We start from the raw sequence: 12,277 nt of genomic DNA on the forward strand, positions 1-12,277 counted from the left end.
GTCATCTTGTTCTTCGATGTCTCTCACCTCAACTTTCTGCACAAAGAGCTCCTGGGCGCTCAGCTGGAGACTGTCCAAATACGAGTCATCATCTTCTTTATTTATAGATGAGGAGAATATTGTCCTCCATTTGTCATCCGTGTCGCTATCTGAGGAAGCGGCTGCAATCTCGACTCTCAGGCATTCGTCCATTTCATCAGGGTCAAGGTCATGGCAGGATTCATTGGAAACATCTGACATAGCCTCTTCTCGAATGCACTGCTCCAATATTGACTCCTCTGTCATGGGTGGTTCAAATGGGATTTCATGGACCACAGGGTCCTCTTCTGTTTCGATTGCCAGGTCTTGATAGCCATCATCTTCAGGATTGGGCTCATTATCCTCAGTTACAGGCTCTGGCTCAGGCTCTGGCTCAGGATCTTGCTCCTGGGTGTCCTGCGTTTTATGATGAGCCTCATTCTCATAAACACTGTCAGCACTGGACAAAGTGTCCGATACAGATGAGTTGATGGATTCATTCCTGTTGAGCTCTTCGTGCCCTGATTCTAATATCAAAGCCTCCTTTTGGTCCGGACAAGGCATTTCTATGCAGAGACTGGTCTCCGAGCAGTCGGGTTTATCAAGCTCATTCGTGTTGGATGGCGGGTCAGTTAATGCTGTATCGGGCATCGCCTTTTCCCCCAAGGATTCTGATGAGTCCGTCTCTAAACAAACTTGCTCATCATCTGCTCTTAAATCCTTCTCCTGTTCAGGTGAATCAGCCACAGTGACCTCCACTTCACAGTCCGTCGCTGACTCTGATTGTTCAGTGGTTTCCATGGTGATGGTGAAGGAGTTGTGATTCTCAGTTGTGCTGCAACCTTCCTTCAGTTCTTTTCCATCCGTCTCGCTCGCCACAGCAGTAGCTTTCTGAGAAGAGAGGGAGAAAGGAGAAGTCAGACGATATATTCATCCGTCAGAGAGGGAGAAAGGGAATTGTTGTCATGTTCCTCTGCTGAATACGTTATCGCTGAGTTGGGCACTTTCGTGCATGTAAATCAATATCCCCCTTTTCAGAGCTAAATCTTAATGCATCTTGACATTATTTACTCTTCCCTTAACTCAGTCTTTCTCCAGTGTATCGCTGTTTTTATACTGTCTTTTTATCTCCCTAGTGACAAGGCTTTTTTACACTTGCCAGCGTGACCCCCCCCCCCGCCCCCCCCCCCCCCCACACACACACACACACACACACACACACACACACACAGAGGCAAATACCTAACCGAATAAAGGAGAAGCTGATGCTTTGCACTCAGTCACTGAAACCCTAACGAAGGCTATTATTTGGACATTTGTTCAATATTACAGTTCATGTGACATAGCACATTAGAGGAATCCAGTCCTTTGTGGCTGGATTACATTTGGATCTACATTTATTGTAAAAAGAGAGATACTTGATTAGGCCATATTGTAACAAACTATTTACATATAATATACAGTATATTTACCATATAGTGTTATTGTGTTGGTTAGTGTTGGTTAATTTTATAAACTACAGCTGCAAAATAGGCAGCCACCTTCAAAAAAAAATTCTGGTATGCTTATTTCATTAATTAAATCGATTTTGATGCAACATTTGAGCATTTGCAACATTTTAAACATCATGTAAAAGTACTAAGAGTGTATATTGATCCTGATAAATGAGACCAATAGTCTCACAAAAACATATGAATTAAAACACCTCTGTAAATACGACCAACTCTAAAATGTATCAACTGAAATGTCGGATTGTTTTTTGTAATATCAATTTGTGTCCACACAGAAATCATCACCAACATGATCATCATCCTCATTATCATCATCAACATCATAGACAAGAACACAGAACCGGTTCAATAACACTTAAAGGTGTTAGTTTTGAATGTAATCGCACCAGTGTGACCAGTGAGAAATTCCACAAATCTTTCCGAACAAGCCTGGAAGTTCAGTAGGCGCTTTAAGCTGTCCATCGGGGGCACTCGAATGCTCTGTGCCAGGCGCTGACACACTTCAGTCGTAGCTGTGGAGGGATGGGCGGGGGTCTCAATGTTTGTTGTTTGCTGTTGCTGTGCTGAGCGAATATTTCCCTAAGTGGGTTATGTGCAGAAAGGGAGGAAGCACATCGAAAGCAGCTGAATTAGGTGGCTTTATATCTCTCCTTATGTAAGACTGCGGGATTGGGTCTGCCTCCCACGCACTGCTGGATTGTCCCTGCAGATGATTAGCTGTGCCCCCACCCCATTCTTGTGCTACTGCACACACACACACACACACACACCCCCACACACATTCACTCACCTACATAGAGGAGTGAAGGAGTGAAGAAACCGTGGGTGGGTGGAAAGAAACACCCCAATCATGGATACAAACACATATGCACATACACACACACATTTGTATTACTATACTTCTGAGAACCCTCATTGACTACATTCAAACTCTAAGCCCTAACCCTAACCCTCTCCACTACATGCCTAAACCTAACCCTAACCCTTCTAATCTTAAAGGATAAGGCTGGTGTTTTTTAATGCATTGCTTACCGTCAACGAATCCTATGAAAATAACAAAACAATGCGTTTGCTCTACTCCCGTTACTTTCTGACTTCCCACGTACCGTTTTTAGCCGTCAACCCGGAAGTCATCGGCTCCAATTGTAAGCTAAAAACCTTGAAATACAGCTCACAAAGACATAGTTTCAATTTTAAAAATCGCTAACTGTTACCATGAAAAGTCAGGCTGTTGTAGTTATTACCAAATCAAATTCAAATGGGAACAAATTCTTCACTACGCCGGGGACTATTTTGGGTGCTACGGAACTACTTTCCTGAGATCGCAAAGTGTTTACAGCCGGCTTATTAAGTTGTTTGAGGAAAAAGTCGGCCGGCCCGGTGCATCGTGATGATGAAATATGTTGCCCAGAGCAGCAGCATGGCTCTTTGACGTGTTTTTAATGGTTTTTTTAATACAATGGAGTTCTATGGCTGCTGGGACATGGCTGCATTGGGCACCGGCTATATGGACGAGACTTGTTGGCAAAACAAAATCATTGCTGATTTTATTGTTTTCATAGGATTTGTTGACGGTAAGCAATGCATTAAAAAACACCAGCCCTAACCCTAAAATAGCTCCTTAAAGAAGGGAGGAGCGGCAATAGCATCTATTTTCACGAATCAATGGCACACCTGCGGCACAGTTGAAACAGAATTGGATTAGGAGGAATACATTATCACTAAGTGTGGTGGGCCTGGCTTCGATCATGACCAATCAAATCACCTTTTTTCCCTTCCCTTTAAAAACAGTCTGCTTGGTGCCACAGTGTAATGGAGAAAACTTGGGAGCAGTTCTGCCAGAAAACCTTCTCCCAAGAGGAAACTGATGTCCTTGTGCGGGAGGTGCAGAAACGTCACGAGCGAATATACGACACCTTAAATAAGCAGATGATGTTAAATCAGCTTGGGAGGAGAGAACACTTTTGGATGTTGGAAACGGTTCAAAAATATTCGGCAAAGAGCCAAACAGCAGTTGGCAGCGAACCGCAGGGACAGTTTGACTACAGGAGGGAGGCATCCACCAACAAGTCCCTCACATCTATAGAGGATGTGACTGCCTCCACAATCCCCACGCCGTGCGTCATGGCACATACTGACAGTTCTGTTGGTTGACAATCATTCACACTACAGCCACATGTATATAGTTATAAAGAATCGTATTTCTTCGTGCTTGAGCCAATTATATCAAAGTCAAATTGGCCAACATATCATCCACAAAAAGGGTTGGTAAGCTTTTGAATAGGTTCTGCATCGCTTGGTGAAGCCAGGAAAAGAAAGATAGAATGCACCTGCGCTTTGCGGCGTGCGCTTTTGACCTGGTCTGAGCAGGCGGGCGGCGCAAGTAATCCTGGTAATCCATGACACCAAAATTGCACTGCGCACTTCGGAGAGCTCAGCTAGTCACCAAAATACCAAAGGTGAGAAAAAAAACCTGTGTGCACCTGACAAAAATGGCAAAGCACCGCCATCTGCTGTGAGCCACCATGGAAATAGAGCCCAATATGCCCTCACTTTGGAGGATTTTCCTCATCTGTCTATGTTTGTGAGGGCATGTCCTGATAAGTATTGAAATACAAGAACACACACCCACACTCACAGTGGATTACCCCAGTGCATTTGCTTCCCTTCTCTAAGCAGAACGTCTCAGAGACCCAAAATGAAAGAGAAGTGGTCTCAAAAGAAATAACAGGAGAATGATCAGAGCAGTATAAACATTCACTACATGCATTTACATTCAAGCAGTCTTGTACTGAACAGGAAAACTGCTGTCTTTTGGTACCATTTCCTTTGCTACAGAGGTGTAGTACTGATGCTGTGAGTCATAGTGATTTTCCCAAAGGGATTCAAATATTAACTGCTGACCAACCAAAGTACATGTTTGAATTTAGCGTCAAGTGCTGTGGTTGAAACGGTTAAAGGTGCTATGTGTAGCATTTTAACACCAACAATAAATCGTTACCACATTAATTTTAAACACCATCACCAAGAGGATTAGCAGCTTCGACCAGCCTCTACACAGCATTTTACATTGTGTGTGGGTCAGATTTGGTGGGAAATCTGCTGGATCGCTTTACGGCACAAAGGGAGATTGCTTTGTGGCATAAAACAGGAAGAGGGCGCTGTTCTTCCCAAGTAGCATAAGAAATGTGGTCTTGATTTTGAGAAACACTAGCACTAACAATACCACTGGCATGAAATAGAGGCTACCAACTGTCTCAACCATGGTCTCATTTGTTTATGGTTAGTATACCAAGGTATCAAAATTAATTTGACAATGATATATTGATGGTTAAAAATGCTGCTCTTAGCACCTTTAAGGATGATGTAGACATTACAATGAAAATTAGCCCTTTCCCTTAAGATTTGTTTATGTTGGTATGATATGAAAGTCTTGCTAACAGAGATAATCTAATATTTTATAGTTGTTATTAGGGTTAGACTGGTGTATTGTTTGCTGATATTGACCTCAGATACCAGTTAGTCACCTCTAATATGATACAGTTTATTTAATTAGATATTTATTACCTCCACCAATGGAGTTGGACGGGGGTTATGTTTTTGGCCCATTCCGTCTGTTTGTCTGTTAGCAGGATATCTCAAAAAGTTGCACGAAACTTTGTGGAAAGATTGGTCATGGGGCAAGAACTGATTAACTTGTCATACCAATTGGCCAAAGGGGTGTGGCAGTGGGTGTGGCTTCTCACAAAACAACATATATCATACGAACGGATTCACATAATACCATCAAACTTTGGCTGACAGAAGAAGAGGCAAACCCTCCATTATTGGCCCAGTCACACAACATGGGGGCAGTGGAGAACTCATTTCCTGTTTAGTCATAACTGTCCTGCCAATTTTTCCAAAATTTGGTCCAGTGGTAGAAGGGCAGCACTAATGGCCACTGAACAAATATAGTGCTGATTGGTCATGTGGTGCTGAGATAATCGGCTAAAATGCTTAAAAGAGGCAAGAATTGGAACAGGCAGATCTCATGTCCCATTTCAGTCCAGTCATGAAAATGTGTGCATCTCCTGATGTGAAATAAGTTTGTAATGGAACATGGAATTTTTAATTTTTGGTGAAAATCCAGCATGTGGAACTGGCATATCTTGACAATTGCATAGTGTTGGCAGAGGTATGCAGTATCTAGTTGTAGAATTGATCAATAATACACTGGTTGTCTATGGGGAGCCCTCAATCTGAATTGATTTTAATGCCACATTTTGATTGGATTTCACATAAGTATTTATGAACATGTTTTTGCTCTTATTATTATTACAATTATCTTGGGTTTCAATGGAGAGCTGTAGTGTTCCATGGTCTAACTGCTGTTCCAGAGGCTTTTCCACCCTGCTAAGGATAACATTCTGGGGGAAACACTGAGTACTTAGAACTTTTTCAATCCAAAAAATATTGCTATCCATATCAGCCTGTAAAAACCTGTATCAGCCGAACCCTAGCAGTTATTACTACTACTGTATTATTTTAGATTTCTGAATGTTGTGCCTGTTTTGTTGTCCCGCTCCATGGAAGGATCTGGCTGAATCTAGATTACCCTGACGCTGAGGTCATGTGGGCCTGCCTGCCAAGTGTCGGGCCGGCAGCTCACCAGGGGCTGTGGGCTCTTTTCACTCCAAAGCTTTGAGTATTTAACAGGATACCCACGGCTGCTGACTCCAAACATCAAAGACAGCCAGTTTCTAATCCTTTAGCCTTCCTCTTTCTCCATGTCTCTCTTTAGAATAGTCGCAGTAGGCAAATTCCTTTTTTTTTAAGCTTGCTTCTGCACAAACAGAGTCTATCGAGTGACTGTTTGAACTGCGATGGCAGTGGTGACGGTGTTTGAACGGCTCACAAATCAATATAATCTTTTTAATGTGAATCATTCCACCAGTATGAATTAGTGAAGTACAGCATGTGGCGTTTCCCCATGCTCTCCCCGGAGCCCGACTTGGCAGCTTTGCAGCCACACTAGGCAAGATTTCTGTGTAAACCTCCAGCTGTCTTATAAGCCTAAATCACAAAGTGGGACTACAGCAGAAAAGAGCGTCCCATCTCCACTAATTGAGATGTTGTAGAGTCAATCTATTTACCCAAATAAAAATCTGGTGTCGGCATGGACACTGATGGGAAATGTTCTCCGCTTATGAGTGAAATACAGATTCCTAAATGGCAGTGACTGCTCTGTCCAGAGAAAGCTGGACTCACCAACGTTAGATCATTTCCTCTTTCGTCTCTTTAGTTTCCTTTGGTATAAAGCATCACAGACTGTCCAGGTTGGTAAACATGGACTGTCTGCTGTGTGACATCACTTTACAGGATTTCTGGGTATTGCAGTTACCTCTAACTGCCATGTGGGGCCGCCAACGTACGGATTTAGCGGAGTTAACGCAGCTTTAAAAACACCACATGGTGTTTTATGAGGACATGTTTGACATTAAACACTGTGTAGTATCATTATCCTCTTTATTAGCTTGTTTCTTAGAATGTCTTTCCATACATTTGCATTTCCCTACATACACATACAAATATCAATAAATACATTTTCGACAGCCTTTTCTTAATCCACAACTGGCCAGGCAGACTCCCGGGGCTGCCCATGGAAGTTTTCAATCACGCAAACACACACACACACACACGACAGACTGAGCGCCATGGCAACCATCAGCAGGCCTGACACCAAGTGCACGGCTCAGCTGTCGCCTCCTCCACCTCCCCCTCACCACCTCGCCGACAGATTGAGAAATGTGATGTGAATTAATGCCACACACACGTCGGAAAGACGGTAAATATGAACTTTCCTATTACAAAATACTGTTCACCTCAGCTTTCAGATGTAAATACTACTAGAAAATACTGTTCACCTCAGCTTTCAGATGTTAATAATACTAGAAAATACTGTTCACCTCAGCTTTCAGATGTTAATACTACTAGAAAATACTGTTCACCTCAGCTTTGGTGCTGCCTGTCTAAATCCTGTGTAATCCTTGGTAAATGTCAGGACACGAAACTACTTTTCTTTTAGTTGTGGTTGACATTATTTAGTTTGCTGTAAAACATGAACTCAAATATATCATCACTAAGTTCATGTGTGTTAAATGTGAAAGAGCTGATCAGAAGCGACCAAAGTCTTCAGAAAACTTCAGTCACGGCGTGTTGACGGCTTCAAACGAGTTCAAACGGGCGAACGCTTCCAAGTTGTTTCTTTTAGCCATCAAGTTGTTTCAACAGTTATTCCCATATGACCTGAAAGCAGCATAAGTACATGATGCAACATCACATCCATCAGCATCAAGTTCAACTTTTAGCTCTGTGAGGTTGAAACTAGAAGTGATGGGTTTTGACTGCTACTAATGATTCTACTGGTGATATAGAATAATGTTCAACTGATATGGGTTTTTGAGGGCTGATACTGATACCAGTATTTTTTGGATTTAAACCCCTGATGATTGATATTTTGTGAACATATTCTTTCAATTTGACGATTTTAATGCCAAAAACTCCTAAAAAAATTCAAAGTGCTCAGTGAAAAAGCCTCTGAAACAGCATTTAGACCATCATGCGACACTAAAACTCTCCATCGAAACCCAGGATGTCATTCACTTCTTCTCATTTAGAAATAATAATCATAATTACGCATGAACAGGAATACGCAGATCCCTCACTTTTCATCTCCACCAAGCCAAGAAATCTATTTTCTTGCTTATCGGTGATATTTGAATTTTCTCAGTAATGGATATCGTGTGGGAAAAACTATCCTACCCAGGTGAGTGTGCTTCTCTTCTTCCCTCTAGCAGTCACAGCACTGTGTTTGACATCTATTCATATAGAAAACAATGGCTTCATCCAGTATTAACTCGTGGCCTAGTTTGATTTTAATGCTCCAGTCATTAGAAAAGCTGCAGTATTACATCAGTCTGAGTGAGTGGCTATGTGTGGTCGTGTTGATCAGCCTATCAATAATACCAGCCTGGAGACAGAAGTGTGTTTTTTTTTTTCCATCTTTGACGTCAATATCTGACGCTTTGGTAGCAAGTTGTGAAAAAGAATTGTTTTGAATGCTGCATGGTGAGAATGAAATTTTTTTGTTTTGGACTGCAGGCTGTTTTCTCATCCTCAGCCACTGACAAAATAGAAATGAATATGAAATGATGATGTCATATAGCTTTACACAGCGACATTTCCAGTGTTGATTGGAGAGTTGTTTGTTCACACATAGAGCTTATATGGCTCTGGGGAGAGTGTTTAAAACTATATAAAGTGTTAAATTAACTCTAATGGGTGTGGACAGTTTTTTACACTCAGAGTTTAATTAACACTGATGATTTTGCTGTGGGTGTTTAAAGTAGAAGCTCACTCTCTCAAAAAATGTGTAATTTGCCCTCCCTTTTATGGTTCTTCCCTCGCTTTTATTGCGGTTGATTTTATATTAAATTAGCTAAATTTAAGGCCTTAAGAAGTATTAAAATCTCTTAAACCCTGTTATTAGAGGTTTTATTTCCTCTTCCATGCTATGAGGACATGTTATAATAATAATGTCATGGTGTCATTTTTCTTATCATGCCCATTTACAGTTTCATAACTTTCGACAACAATGTTCAATCAGAAATAGGCTTGTTTTGAAGGCTTTGTTTCTTTATTTTGGTTTTTAAATTGGTCTTAAATTCAATTCCAAGTAGCATTAAAAAGTCTTAAATTTGGCTTTCTTATCCTGTTTTTACTTCATTGGTTCGATGCCCTAGTTCAGAACTTTAAACACATAGTTTACACACCTAAGTAAACACACCTACAGTAACATTATGATACAGCTCAGATATTTATTTCTGCTTTCTATGTTAACATTTCCAAATAAAAGTAATTTTGACCTATTTGCAGTTAATAACAAAAGTCAGAGAACGTTGAAAGTGACTGTGGATCATATGCGTCTACGCAGTTATACACAGAGTTTAATGGGTTAAAGCCAAACAACTCACTTTATCCATTGTACCTTTACCCAGCATGCCATTCAGCTAAGCCGTACCTACCATCAGCTTGCAGTAGATTATCCACACGGAAATCATATCCAGAGAACTACTTCCAAATAAATCAGACAGATATGAACGCAGACAAAACAAACCACACAAACACTATATGCGGTAGGCTATATCTGTTGACAGTTGGTCAACACTGGTATGGAAGCCGAGCGAAGCGCAAACGTTGATCGCTGAATGTGTGTGTACAGCCATGTTAAACCCACACACATACAGGCGTATTGGCAGAAATGTCATTAAGATGAGGCTGAGAGTGGAGACGAGGCTCCCTGAGGCTGTTTCCTAATGACGGACAGACATGCAGTGTCAATCGCATTGTAAAGCACGGGTCCTATCTATGCAATAGGACTGTCAGTAAGTCAAAAAAGTTTCAATGTTCATGAAAGCATTATTTGATCTGGGCTGACTCATTTCCATCTTGCATTAAAGCAGACAGTGGACTGGATGTAGTATTTTAGTAGTATTAGTAGTATATTTAGTAGTATTTTTAGTAGTGTTTGTAGTACATATAAGAAGGTAGAATAAATATATGAAGCTGCAGTCTGCATTGAGTGTCTTTATTATTATGTTGGGCCAGAGTACATTGAGTGCAAAACACTAAAGCAATGACCGCTTATCACCAAAGCTGTCGCCAAAATCAAGAAAAACCAGAATCTTGATTATCACTTTAAAGGTACCATGTGGCTCTATCGTTCAGCGATTGAATAACAACAACAAATCAGAATAGACACATGGCTTGGCCCCTCCTCAAGCACATGCTGCCTGTGAAAGCCCCCCCCACCCCACCCCTCCTCTCACCCATCCATCTCCCTCCCAGCAAGCAAGACCAGGAAATTCAGATAGAAAGGTAGCGGATACCCAGCACAAGCAGTACTGTAAATATGGTTATTACTTTGTCAGAGGTCATGGTATTTTTAACCAAGTAGTAAGAACTTAGCTACCCAGGTAGTGTATAATGACGCAGGTAGCGAGATCAGAGAAACTTATGAGAAACTCTGTTCAAAATTCAGTTTCATGCTTATTTTTGCTTATCGGCAAAATAACATCCCCCATAAAACATGACTCCGTTTTATGTATTTGAATTGCAACTCTTCAATTTGGCATACATATCTTACTCACCAAACTGTATTTATTTCGATACATTTTTTAAACTGGATGTTCCGGCTATTCCCACAGTCTTCTTCCACCAAAATATGCTGCTGAGCCAGCCGGCCTGAACCGAATATACATTTTTTTTTTATTTACCAGCACACCCTACCAGTTATTAAAAAAGTCTCAAGTTATATTTTCCAAGGTAGGTTTTTTACTGATAAGCAAGGCAGAAACAAATTTTTGAACGGACCTTGTCCTGACGTTCTCTCCACAGCAGAGGCGTTATCCGTTGAACACAATAACAAAATAATGAATTAGAAAACGTATTAAACGTTTAAGCTTAGCCAACATATTCACTAATTTTTGCTTTTGGTAAGCTCAAAGGCTAACTTGTCAAGATAGAATAACAAAGCACCCAGATATGCTAACGCTAGCTAGCTCCCAGCCTAACAAAGCAGCAGTTCTCTCACCTGTCGGCCGCTATTAGCGCCACTGTACCTGCCTTTTTTGCATGCCTTCAATAGTTAGCTATCAGTTAGCTGCGGTCACTAGTTTGCAGTGGACTGTGAGTCCAAACCAGGTCTTTGGGGGGGTGCGGGACGGTACAACACTGTGGTAGGAGCCTTCAAACAACAACAGACACACAGCCTCGGCCCGCTCCTGTGTTTTTGAATGCAGAACTCTCTGCAGTACATTTGCCATGAGCTGCTCCCTTTGTTTCACTCACTACCATTCAGCAACCTGATATTTACTAGTCATACCATGCGTCAGGAAAGTCATTTCACTCTTTAACTTAACCCACCCTTCACCTGAACCACTTCATCTCCAAGCTAGCTGAGGAGCAGATGAGCCAGCTTACACTTTGCAAAATGTCACGTTGAATTTCCGGGCTTGCACATGTGCAAGCGTTGTCAATGGGTTTTTATCCAGCGGCCTCTCTGCCCTCGAATCTCACGGCCTGATGTCTTCACAAAGTGGGAGTGATGAGTTTGAATCCTGGGAACAAGGACCTTGGAAAGAACTGGCTCTCGTACGCGTGGGCTTGACTTTATGTAGTGGCCAGGGAACCTTGAAATGTGCCATGTGTTGCATTATGATTCGAAAATGACATTTGAAAACGACAGTTTTCTACAGGATTTGAAAGTGTTCTCAATGTTGCAGTGGGTAAAAAAACGATTCTACCATTAAAAAGGTGGATACACTGAATTTAGGTTGGTTTTCCCTCCATTAAATCCCTGCCTCTCCCCACAAAACAAAGAGTTCTCCTCAATTTAGACTAACCTGTCAAGGCTGAATGAACAGATGAGCCTTGTCAGGGTTTTCTTTGTTTCAAAAAAAGAGAAAAACATCATTCATTTTCTATAACACTCTCGCCCACATGCACACACACGCGCACACACACATGCTAGCTTGCTCTCCTCAACTCGACATCACTTAAAAGCCCACAGCGGAATCGCTCTCCATCGGTTTGAAAGGATCTTCTTGCATTATAGCGCTTGACATTGAGGACTGAAGTGCGGGGTGAGAGGAGAGTCACGCCATCATCTGCATCCCAAAGTGGTTAATGCTCCCATCTGAATAATA

This window comes from Centroberyx gerrardi, chromosome 22 (assembly GCF_048128805.1).
Source record: "Centroberyx gerrardi isolate f3 chromosome 22, fCenGer3.hap1.cur.20231027, whole genome shotgun sequence".
Classification (NCBI taxonomy): domain Eukaryota; kingdom Metazoa; phylum Chordata; class Actinopteri; order Beryciformes; family Berycidae; genus Centroberyx; species Centroberyx gerrardi.